This window comes from Vombatus ursinus, unplaced genomic scaffold (genome assembly GCF_900497805.2).
Source record: "Vombatus ursinus unplaced genomic scaffold, bare-nosed wombat genome assembly UNPS02014158.1, whole genome shotgun sequence".
In the NCBI taxonomy this organism is placed as follows: Eukaryota; Metazoa; Chordata; class Mammalia; order Diprotodontia; family Vombatidae; genus Vombatus; species Vombatus ursinus.
The window spans coordinates 3,744,809-3,758,018 of record NW_020953936.1 but is presented as its reverse complement, the minus strand read 5'-3'; the positions used below and the strand labels follow the sequence as shown (position 1 = coordinate 3,758,018).

The 13,210-nt window shown below is 38.6% G+C and overlaps 1 pseudogene; it reads left to right on the top strand.

Moving 5' to 3' along the window:
- Positions 1–4,089, top strand: part of LOC114040860 — a 44,813-nt pseudogene extending 40,724 nt beyond the window's left edge.
- Positions 4,090–13,210: the final 9,121 nt, after the last annotated feature.

Sequence of the window (13,210 nt, the reverse complement as noted above, 5' to 3'; positions counted from 1 at the left end):
ACCCCTTTTCCTTCCATCATTCTAAGCTGCTATTCATGTTTAATCCCCATTTTTATCATAATTTCATTCATTTTTTATTCCTATTATCAGGTTCTAGGACATTAATGGAGAAAGACCTGGAATTATGAAAACTCTGATCCATTATAAATTCATGCTATCCAATTTCAGCTAGATTTTCTCTGCTGCTCTAAATTTTTTCATCTCTTATAGGTTTTCTGGCCCACTGCCTATTTCTTTCAAAATATCTCCACTCCCCTCAACCCCCCCCCAAATCCTACTTACTTAAACACTGTAGCAAAAAAAAAAACCTCTATACCCTGCATTTTGGCTAAAGGCTATCAGTGATAATTTATTAATATATAAGAATTTCTGCTCAGAACAAGGTCCAAATAAGCAGAGTTTCCCTTGCTAACTCAAATTTTCTCTGATTGACTCAAGCAATAACCACTTACATTTTATAGTAATTATGAAACAAAAGACAAAATTCCACATCAAGATAAAAGATAAGTATATAGTTTAAGCTCAAAGTTATTTTATTTGCTTAAACAGAATAATAATAATGTCAATGTCAGATTGCCCTTGAAGAAATATCATCCTAAAACTAATTCAAGACTTTCAAGTTGATCAAGGGTGAATAAAAAGATATGAAATACAGTTACCCCTTTGACATCACTTTCCCCATAGCAATTCTGATATATCATGGGTCAGCATAAAAAATTAAATGGAAATTTTGGGGAGTTTTGCAGAAGTCACAGACAACACTGAAGGCAAGCAGATGACACAGAAAAAGTTTAGAAACTCCAAAATGCATAAAATATGTTGATAGTATTACATAATATCAACCCAAATTTTGCAATAAGGTGCTATAAACACCTCATAAAAGAAAAAGAAAAAAATTGGACCTTCTCTAGTACAAAGGTTGAGCCAAAAAATTTTATGCCAATTTTCCAGATTGAGGATGTGTTACGGCCCTAACTCCTTCGATGAGGAAGGTATAACTGTACTGTTCTTTACTGTATTAACCAAAAGACCTTCCCACTCTTAGTTTAGTCAAAAAAGAGAAATCTTTTCTCTAATTTAAGTTTCAAGGAATCATGAACCCTACTCTCCTGGACTTGATTAAATCTTCTTTTCAAAGAAACTGATGAGGTTTTTCATTCAGATCTTCAGACTAAAGTACTGTCAAAATATTATGTCTTAGTATTTTATAACACAATTGTAGCCTTAGTATTATATGTTTCAACAAAACCCATAATCACATTTAACACTTGACCTTACTTCCTTCTCTATTAAGATGGAGACACCCTCTCCCCATTAGTTTCACATCCTCTCCATCTTTACATTTGCACTCATCCTTCACTCCAGGTTCAAAAGTAATGGTGACCCGCTTGCCAAGATGAATTCTGTATCCACAGAAAGTACACCCACAGCAAACCCAGCAATTTGTTTTTTTTTAAATCCCCATTTTCATTTTTAACAACCCATGTATCTAATAAAATGAAAGTATAATGTGGGTTTGATCATCTAACATGACATTACTGAAGTGGAAGTTGCTGGTGTACTTCTTCTAGGAGACTGGACCATGTGAGGACCTTCTGTATTAGCCTACTACATGACTGGGAGCAGCCTTTTCCATTGGCCATATAGCCAAAAAGGTCAGTGTCTTTAAAATGGCTTGACCCAGCAAAGGTGACTTTTCTGCTTTCCAATCTAGAATGAAAGACTCATTCACTCATATTATGTAGGTGGCTCAAGGGCCATATCTCCCCTCCTTTCTTCAGCCCAAGAAATGGTCCTGGTTCCTTCATCCTTTTCCATTCTAGGTACAGGAAGTGTACCAAGAATTTGAGCCACAAGAATCCAGGAGTTCAGTAATCCAGGCTGGGCATTGTAGACAGCCCAGTGGTGAAGCTTTGAAGAGCACAGGTCAAGGCACTAACCCTTTGGGGTTTGGGATTTGAATTGGGTGGGGCTAATGTTAGGGAGTAAGCTAAGTGGTGAGCCTAGACCAAACCCCCATTACAAAAGTCCCTCAACAAACCCAAATGAAAACACCCTGCCTTCCCATAAGTAGTTTTGAACATTCCTATATTTATATAGAGTATTATTCTATATTTGTGAAAGGTATGGAAGAGAGAAGAAAGTTATCTGCATTTCAAAGGGAATTAAAACACTGGATAGTGTGAACCAAACCAGCTTCTATGAGTGAAGTTCCTCACACACACACCCCCATCTGCTTTGCATCCACATAGGAGTTTCAAGCAGTTCTTTAAGTTGCTGCCACTGTTCTTTATCACGCAAGCTGTTTCTAACCTTTTTTCATGATTACCACAGGTCTTTGATAATTTGTATTGAACAATAATCTAAAACTTTCTGAGGATTACAGCTGGGTGGATGAAGTAACCTGCACATCCCTCTCGTAATAGAAACTAAATGAAGGAACAGAGAGGTGATTCCAAATTTTATATTTTATAGAAGAGTTTATAATCTGGAATGAATTATTAAACATGATGGTATTTTTTAGACTCTAGAACAAGAAAATTCTGTGTGTGTGTGTGTGTGTGTGTGTGTGTGTGTGTGTATTTGAAGTCTGGTTGTATAGCTGGGATTCATAATAGAAATTCTAGGAAACCCAAGAGTCAAAAACTGAGGGGAAAAAAAAAAAGAAAAAAAATGACTTCTGCTTGGAGAGTCATTACTTAAAACAAGCAGAATCAGAGGCCCTGAGTTTGAATCTCATTTTGGCCCCTCACTACCTGTGTGACCTTAGGCAGACCATTTCATCTCTCTGTGCCTCAGTTTCCACATCCGTAAAATGAGGGGGTGGAATTTAGTGATCTCTTCCAACTCTAGTGCTATGATTCCATGATGTTTTCAAATGACCTGTTAAGTTCATCTTTGCTAAATTGTTTGGCTTTTTAAAGAAGTAAGGCGAAGCATGCTTGAGCTATTCAATTTTACCCAGCCTCAGAAGATGAGTCATCTTTGACACATTCCTTCACCAAAATGGTGAAGACTAAGATTTGTTCCTTAATCTCATTGCGGTTTCTTCTGCATCCCAACGATTGTGCATATTATCAGGCCTCTTGGCCTGTTAACTTATTGCTGTCATGTTCTTAAATCTTTCCTTTTCTTCAAGTCCCAGCTTCTAGGTCACATTAAGTTTTATTGGCAGGGAAGGAGTGGAGAGGGAGAAAAGAGTGTTGAGATTGTATTCCAGCTCTGCCAAGCTGGGTGACTTTGGGCAAATCATTTCAACTCTCTGTGCCTCAGTTTCCCCATCTAAGAAATGAAGGCTTAAGCTCAGGTTCCTTAAAAGTCCGGCCTGTTTGTTAATACAAGCATCACAATGTGCAGATTCTTAAAATCTTGCCCACCTCAATCAGTGTTTTAATAAGCCTTGTCCTCTGACTGAAAGAAGGCTTGAGTCAAATTCATTCAAGGCAGGACCCATGTCTTTTGCCCCTGAATTTCAGAGTTCCCAGCACCCTTAGATCTCAGCAGTTGGGATTTTTCACTGCACTGATGATTCCCCAGACCCTTGTATAGAATATGAGTTTGTTCTTCAAAAACAGTGCAAATTAATTCCTGGAGCAGAATTCAGGTGTTTTGTCAAGGAACATAAGTTTATTGGTATATCTCAGAGGGACTATACATAATACTATGATCACATTTCTAGGCAAAATGAATAGTTCTGTAGATCCATATAGGATTTTTTTCAAGAAACACATATAATATAAATTCTTAGACGAAGACTTTGTATTTGATGTATAACGAGATAGTGCAGGCAAAGTGTAGCTAAGTGATTTCAATCCATTTGGTGAAACAACAGACTCACTACTGTTCACATGGGAGGAATTAATATCTGGAAAAAGCTTAAAAAGTGAGCAAAATGAAGGAGAGGCTCTGGAATAGGATTCTCCAGCCTTTCACTGCATAAACAGTGAAGTCACAGTACAACCAAGTCCCTACCTGAGTTACCAGCTACCTAAAGATTTTGTAGACCTCCCCACTGGTGAAGATGCTCATAAACGAATAGACTTTCTAAAACTGAAAAGAAATCAACAAGAAGATGACTGAGAAGAGCCACAGAGTTGAAGGCTTAAGATGAAAGCATGGAGACCACTTCCCAAGGTTGCTTATAGGCCATAACTTCCTACCAACCTAAAGAAAAAAAAATCGATTGCTTTCTGTATTCATGTATATTCAGCTAGAAAAAAATGGAGAGACTTTGTTACCGTGTAAAATAGAATAATAAATAGAGAAACAAAAAAAAAGAAAGAAAGAAATGAAAGCTTAGACTAGAAGGCGTCCAAGGTCCCTTTGAGCTCTAGATTTGTAATTTTTTATTTTCTTCTATGAAGCCCTCCCTGATCCTTCCAACTAAAAGTGATCTTGCTCTTCCTGGGACAGGTCATTTCATTTCTCTAGGCTTCAATTTCCTCCTCTATAAAATAGGGATATTGAGCTAGATAACCTCAAAGTTCCCTTTCAGCTCTTTATTAGTGATGCTCTGAGCCTATGTACATCTCTCATGTAAAATTCTAGATAACGGAAATTCTAGGAAACCCAAATCTGTGCTCTCCAGTATTAATCTCACCAGCCAGGCTCTTACCTTCCCTAAGACCTCATTCCCCTTCAAGTTCTAACACCTTCCATTTCTCTCTGTGTCCTGGCTCCTTCCCTTCTGACTTTAAATTGACTTGTCACACAGGTATTAAGTGGCTAAAACTGAATTTCAACTGAGGTCTTTCTGATTCCTGGTCCAATACTCTATCTACCTAACTGCTTTTTCTCTCTAACTACACCTTCCTTAACCCCATGAAATCTGACTTTAGTCTTCACTGAAGCTACTTTCTTGAAGATCATTGAAAATTTCTGAATTATTAAATCAAATGGCTATTTCTCTCTCCTGTAGGAATAACTGTGTGGAAATGATGGTTCTTCTTCCCACTGCTAGGTAGAATGCAATTTTTGTCAACAAAACCTAGACCTTAAAATACAACCTTACCACCTCCCTGCAATGAGGTAAGGAATTTAGAAGAAATGATTGGGTGATTTTTAAAAGATTTTTCAACCACCAATTTGTATTCTTTCCCATGGAGCTCAAACATATCTCCACGCTGGCTTTCTTCACTGGTGAAGAAAGCTGGAAGATATCTCCTTGTCAGTGGCTTTCTAAGTCAAGGAGAACTGTAAGACAGAATTTGATTCTGGGCATCTTCAGTGTGTCAGAATTGAAGTAGGACATGATAGTGAGCCTCCTTTAGGATGACATTTCCAGAAGCCCTGTTTCCTTTCCAGTTCATTGAGAAAATGTTTATCATGGAACCATGATAACAGACTACAGAGAGAAGGCAGTTACTTAATTCTTACTACTTTCATTTTCTTTGCCAAAGAGAATGATTTTCATCCTTTGCTTCATCTCTTCTTCCTACTCTTGGAATCCTTAAGGTCAAGTCCTTTTTTCCCCCTGAGGCTCTGCTTGTACTTGTTTCAAAGTTATTCTCTTCTAGGATTACCTGTTGGGTGTTTTTTGACTTGTACTATGTCTTCATTGTGTTCAGTCTCTGTTTGCTCACACCTCCAGCCTCCTGGTTTTTGAGACTTTGTGTCAAGGGCAGGCTCTGTCTTCCTTCACTCTTAAATAGAATGGTTAGTCCCTATTTGATCCTAACCTGAACTTTCTAGGCTTCCACCTCCCCCAGCATGTCTGCACTCAGAACATGCCTCAGGCTCTCTGAAATGTCTCAGAGCACTAGTATCACTCTCCATTTGGCATCCCTTGAGCTTCTGGCCCCCATGGAGCTTCCCCGTCAGAGGACTTCAGCCTTCCAGCCCCTCCTCAAAGTGTTCTTACTCAGTCTTGAAGTCTTCAGTAACTCCTAGAGCATTCCTGGCCATTGACAGAACTAGTCACCTGAGCTGGTGCTGGCTTCCCTGGCAGGACTCCTCTCTACTGCCTCTAGGTTTTCAACTGACTTTTTATGCTGTTCTAGCCTCGATGAAGGGGTTTACTATTGTTTCTCTTTGGATTTCTTTTCTAAACCCATCCTTCCTGATAATTTCTCTATCTTTCCAAAGGACATCCTATTCACAACCCAGAAGTGACCTGTGACTCTTCATTCTCCCTCCCCCCACATAATCTATCAGTTGCCATGTGTCAATCCTACCTTCTTAACATCTCTGGCATTTCTTTCTTTCTCTCCACCTACATGGCCACTGCTTTAGTTGAAGTATCAGCCCTTATCGCCTCTCTCCTGGACTGTGAAAATAGCCTCCTAAATGGTCTCCCTGCTTTCACTCTCTCCCCTCTCCTGTCCATCCTCTACACAGTTGCCAAATTGATATTTCTAAAATACAGGTGTGAAAAAAATAAAAATAAAATAAAATACAGGTCTGATCATGTCACATCCCTTCTCAAGATGCTTCAGAGTATCCCTGTTGCTTGGCATCTAAAGTTCTTTACCGCCTGTCTCCAGTTTATCTTTCTGGGCTAATTAGATGCTATTCTCTCTCATGCATTCAATGTTCAAGCCCAACTGGCCTATTTACTCTTTCCCATATGTGGCATTAATTATATCTCCTACTTCCATGCCAATGCATGGAATGTTCCCCCCTTACCTCTGTTTCTTGAAACCTCCATCTCTCTTCAAAGAGAAGCTCAAGCCACCATCAAGAAATCGTTCCTGATTTCCTCAGGTATAAGTGCCCTTCCCCAGATCATTCTGTATCTTAAAAAAATATATTCTGTGTAATCCCATCCCCCAGAGACATTGTCACTAAAATATGAGACCATCCCAAGCTAGATGAGTTCAAGTCACACAAGTAGTTGTAAGGTCTTCCATTTTCTGGTGGTTTCAAGAGAGATTTTCACAGAGAAACCACAAGTCAGACAGATGGGAAAAGAGGAAAGAGAAAGGAGGGTAGAACTGGAAATCAGTGTTGGCTAATGCCATGGTGAATAGGACCCCCTCCCCTGTCCTTTTTTGCCTAGACATTATAGAAGAAAGCAAAGCAATTGTTGGCTGTTGCTAACCTGACAGCTGCAAGCAGAGTAGAAAGATGTAGAACAAAGGTGGTAACTGGATCCAATCAAAAGATGGTGGGTTGAGACCAATCAGAGAAACTGAGGGCACATTGGGTGCTCAGTAAAAAATCTAGAACCCAGTACACGGCTCTCTTTGCTTTCCCCCTTCTTCCCAGAGTATAATCCAGGGAGGTTCCCATTTACCTGTCTAATCACTTTCTTCCCATTTTTCCTGCCCTAACAGACAGGGGAAGAGAGTATAGAAGATTGGGGAAGAAAAGAAAGATTTCTCTCCAACCCCAGTCTCACCCCCCACCACCAAAGTCATATTGCAGCTTGCTATACCTCATTTTAATACTTATTTGCATTTCTATGTTGATCAAAAATCCTATTAAAGTATATGACAATTTCTAATGAATTTTATCCAGGAGTGCTTGAGTTGAGATTGGTAAATCAGAAAGAAATAGATTTTCTCCAAGAATGATGAGTTTGACACATGAGCTGGTGAAAGAAAGAGAGATACGGACCAGAAGATAGAGAGGGATAGACAAGGAAACAGAGAAAGAGACAAGAGAAAGAGAGAGAAAAGAGAAAGAGAGGGAAGGAGGGAGGAAAGGAGAAACACAAAGACAGAGTAACAGAGAAAGAAATAGAGAGAGGAGGGAGAAAAACAAACAGACAAAAAGAAGGAAAGATAGAAAATCAGAGACAAATGGAGAGATGGAGAGACAGATAAAGAGAGAGAAAGAGAGAGAAGGAAAAAAAGGAGAGGGGGAAAGGAGGAAGAAAGAGAAACAAAAAGAGCCAGAGATAGAGAGACAGAGCAACAAAGAGAGACAAAGACAGAGAGACAGAGACACAGACAGGGTGACCAGGAGACAGAGACAAAAACTTAAAGAGAGACAGAGAAATAAGCAGAGAGACAGAGAAAGAGAGAGAAAAAAGAGAGAGAAGGAAAGAGGGAGAATAGGAGTGAGAAACAGAGATGAAAAAAGAGAGAGGGGGAAAAAGGGAAACAAGCAGACAGAAAGACAGAGAGACAAAGACAGAGAAAGAAAAAAGAGAGAGGAAGAGGGGGAAAGAAAGAGAGATAGTCAACTAGAGAGATAGAGAGACAGAAAAACAGACAGGGTACAGGGAGAAAGAAACAGAAACAGAGAGATGGGAAGATAGAGAAAGAGATAGAGAAAAAGAGAGAAAAATGAAAAAGGAGGAGGAAGGGGAGAGAGAACAACTAAGAGAGATAGAGACAGAAAGACAGAGATGGAAAGAGAGAGGAAGAGAGAAAACAGGCGGCTTCTAAAAAAAAATTTGGTAATATCCTAACCATATTCTAGAATGCCTTTTGGAACTCAGAAACTTCTTAAAGTAGAGAGTTCACAAACAGGGCTGTGGAGGGGTGAAGCAGGTGTACTCACAATGTACTTTGACAGTGCTGTAGGTGGCCATGTAACATTGCTTTTATTAGAGGATTCCTGGCACCACAAGCCCACAGAGCCCCCTTTTGTGTGTTCTCCTCCCCTCTACTTGTATTTGCTTAACCATGAATATGTTGTGAGAGGGACAGAAGAAGGCAGGCTCCTTGAGGGAAGGGACTGTCCCCTTTTTTTATTTGTATTCCCAGTGCTTAGCACTTGTGTCTGGCATACAGAGTGTGCAATAAATATTTGTAGATTGATTAGCTGATTAATCCTGCAAAAAAAAAATCAGGCATTTGTTATCCATACTTGCAGAATGTGGTTAATTATTCCTGAAAACCTCGTGGAGAATTGTTGAGGTCCAACTACTTGTCCCAATTACAAATTCCCAAGATATCAGTCCATGACACAGTCAATGATCTTTTCAAAAAATAAAAAATATGTTTTGTATTGACCTACCTTGTAATCATGCAAAAAAAATTAAATTGAATTAAATTAAATACCTGAGGAAGGAACAAAGGTAGCTATGCCTCCCTGAGATAAATTACATCAGTCCTCAAGATGTTTACTCTTTACTTCTTTCTCTTTTTTAAAATTAAATTTCATTTTTTCCGATTAACAAGCATTTATTCTCTTTCCTCCCAATCTCCTCTGAAAAATAAAAAAGAAAACCCCTATAATAAATATGCATAGTCAAACAAAACATTGGTCATGTCAAAAAACGCATATCTCATTCTGCATCAAGTCCATCCATCATCACTCATCTATGAGGACCTGGTGGGTAACTTGCTTCATCATCAGTCCTCTGGAACCATGGTTCATCATTGCATGATGACTTCTTAAGACTTAACAAAGAAGGGAACCCATCCATGCTCCTCCAGAAAATAAAGCCCTTAGGATTATCCCCAAAACTCAGCACACAGCATGTTTCTCAGCAGTCCTCAACAGACAAAACCAGCATTTGAAAACAGAGTCAAAGAGTGTGCTGGGGGGAAAATCCCTCAGGACCCAATAGCTCCCTTCCGACAGTTAAAATGCAGGGTTAATTACCAGCTACCCATTTGTAATAATTACAGTTTTTGTCTGGAGATTTATGTACTGATTGCTCTCTGTTAAAACTCCTCATCAGTGTAAGGGGGCTTGATTCCGAGAGCTCGAGATTGATGGCTCCTTTTGTTAGCATAAACAAGGAGAATTTGCCTGCCTGCCTACATATTCCAGTTTGAAGGGGATTGAAGGGGTGGGAGAGGAGGCTGGGGACTGTCTGCTTTATCATCAATGGCAGTTTTATCGAGATTCAGTTGCTGTCTCACTACAAAGGTGTGCAGGGATGACCCCTGATTAATGAGAGCCAAGGAGGTAATTGCATTATGGGGAAGAGCTCCTGCATAATTTCATTAAGTTGATGCACAGGGTACATATTTCATTTTTATGCTACTCTTAATCTTAACCCAGTTTGGGTTTGTCTAATGTTTTGTTATGTAAATAAAACAATAGATTCCCCCCCCCCCCCAGGAAACTTCCTTCATTTAGCTAGCATTTTAATTGAATTTCATGGATGGACTCTTCCAATGCATATTTCTCAATTAAGAATCTGTACAATCAGCAGGATTTTTTTTTGAAGGGAGGGGGAGTGATGAAGGAAGCATGTTGCTAATCTATTATCTCCTCTTCAGTTTTTGTGTATTAAAACTTAATTTCTGCCATCATTAAATCCCTTGTTGCTAAATAGCATTATTCTGATTTAAATAATCTAATCTGTTTGTTACAACTGGTTACAAGCGGCTGGAGCCATTCTCATTCATCACCTCTGATGAGAAATCAGAAATCAAGAGATGAGATTTCTCTTGATGCATAGTTTTCCCTGAAAGGAAACTGCAGGAAAAGAAATGAATCTCTCTCCAAGTTAAATTACAAAACAGTGCCTTCAATTTAGGAGCCAGCTAAAAAAATAAAGAGGGACAAATTTTATTAGCTCCATGTGATTATCCTTGTCAGGTGAAGTTATATTCTTATCTCTTCAGTGCTGCTAGAAATTACCTTCAAGGCATTTTCTAGTCATTACCTCATCTGAAGAGGGTTTGAGGTATGTAGCTGATAATATCCTGGAAATCATTTCTCACATTTACTACAGACAGTAAGACCACTATGCTTGATGTTATCTATCCAGCCATCCTTCTCCTATAAAAATGTTAGGAGTATCTGCTGCGTAGTCCTTCAGACTGGAGGTAGTTAAAGAAATCGCTCCTGATCAAGGCTACTTTTTTTTCCTGTTTTAACTTGTTCCCTCAGCCTATACTCTTTCTGGAGAAGATATTACAGTTCGTACAAAGTAGTTCTCTGCTTTTTCTTCACTGTTTTTTTTTTTCCTTTCCTCTCATCTGATTCTTTGCCTACTATTTCAATTCCAATACCCCTACACCTTGCCTGAAACTTGGCCTTAATCCCCTCCAAAAGAGTCATCCTGCATGAAAGGACAAAGTATTTCCAGTTATTTTGCCCTTCTTGAGGATTTCTAAGCACATTCTTTGGAGTTTTCCTTTGTACTCATCAGATTCCAGTTTTAAATTTTAATTTGAATACCTGACAAGTCCCCTAAAAGGCCATAGTAAATGTTTGTGTGACCTTGAATAAGGTATTTGCCCTCTCTCTGAGCCTCAGCTATTTAAAATGGAAAAGGAAGTTTTCTTTTTTTCTGAATAAATCATTAGAGATGAAAATAGAAAAAGAAAAGCTCTAATTTAAACTCAAATTTGCCTTCAATTTGCTATATACTTAGATAATTATTTTTTCCCTCTATAACTATATGTTCATACATAAAATGGGTAATGCAATTTCCATATCCTCTGGAATCATATGACATATATACCTACATTTGTTTATTTTTTAAATTGTTGTTGTTCAGTTGTTTCAGTTGTGTGTGACTGTGACCCCCATTTAGGATTTTCTTTGCAAAGATACTGGAGTAGTTTGCTATTTCTTCCTCTGGCTCATTTTACAGATGTGGAAACTGAGTGACTTGCCCAAGGTCACACAACTACTTAGTAAGTGAGGCCAGATTTGAATTCAAGAAGTCTCTCCCCACCACCTCTCTTTCTTTCTCCCCACCTCTCTCTCTCTGTACATGTGTGTGTATGTATACACACATGCATATACATCTATAGACATACTTATATACATATATGTATGTTTATACATGCATGTGTATATGTATAGATGTGTATAAATACATAGATATACGTGTGTGTTAATCAGTTAAGTGGCACAGAGGATAGAGTGCCAGATAGAGGGGACAGAGGGACCAATTTTTGCCAAACTGAACTTGAACTGTCAATTTTGTCACCCAGAGGGGCATTACTAATTATTCTCAGGTTTCTAGGGATAACCCTGAGGAGATGAGTTTCTAGAGATATTGCTTATGAGATCCCACCAGTGTGCTTTCCACCAGTAACCATCAGCCAGTAGCTTTAATTAGCTTTTAGCAAAGGTATTACCTTGAATATATGGCATAAAGAGGGGGTATGAATATCACCTTACCCCCAAAAACCTGGAGTACACTCTCCCACAAATATTCTAGCTCCATGGGGAAAATGAGCTCAAACTGAGAGTAAAATGGTATTGAGGTACATGGGTACATACCCATTTATCAAAAGGATAACTCAAGACTCCTGGTACTTTCTGGCCTGGAAGTCCTTTCTTGAATTCATAACCATTTTTCTTTGCTGTGAGGGGTTGTGCTCCTTGAATCTGCCTTGTGGCCAGACTATCTTTCCACATCTATTTGTCCATGGTATGTCATTCAGATTCTGGCTAGATACATTGCTTCCTACTGGTACAGACTAAACATTTTGCCATTTGACTATCTACTCCTTTTATAAATAACTACAAAGATGTGTCTAATTCTTTTAGCCAGTCACAAAATATTTCTCGTGTAATATCATCTCCCTTCATCCAATAGACAAAAACCCTATAATCCCAATTGACTGATTGCTTCAGTTAAAGTGTCTGAGCTTCTCTAATTACATTCACTGGGGTGGAAACCCTACTCCCTTACCCCAAAATTATAGAAATTGGTAAATGAAAAACATTAGACAAATTTATTTTTAGTTTTATTTCTATGTGTTTAATTACATTTATTTTAGGCAGCTAAGTGGTAGCATGGATAGAGCTCTGGACCTAGAGTCAGGAAGACCTGAGTTCAAATCCCACCTCAGACATTAGTTAGCTGGGCATGTCACCCAAACTCTGCATGCCTTGGTTATCTTATCTGTAAATGGGATAATAGCACCTACCTAGCTTGTTATGAGGATAAAGTATCATAATATTTGTAAAAAACAGTTTGCTAACCTTAAAATGTTTTCTATATGTGTATATACATGTGTATATACATATGTGTTGTCTATTATTACTCATGTTATTAAAATCATTGCTGATAATAAAGAAAGTTGGGAGTTTGGAGAACAGAGAGGTGTTCAATTCATTTTAGTTTGCTTATCTGCATCTGACATGAGAGCCATGAGATATAGTAGGAAGAGAGCCAAAATTGGAACTGAATCATATGATAAGAGATGTAAAGCTAGGAATGGTCCCAAAGGCCATATAATACAAACCCTTATTTTACAGATAAGGAAATCAGGGCTCAAAGAAACTTACCCAGGATTACCCATGTAGTAAGTACCAAAATCAGTATCAGAACCCAGGTTATTTAACTCAAAACCTGGCATTACGTGAATGTGAATTCCTACTCCAACACTTAATAACT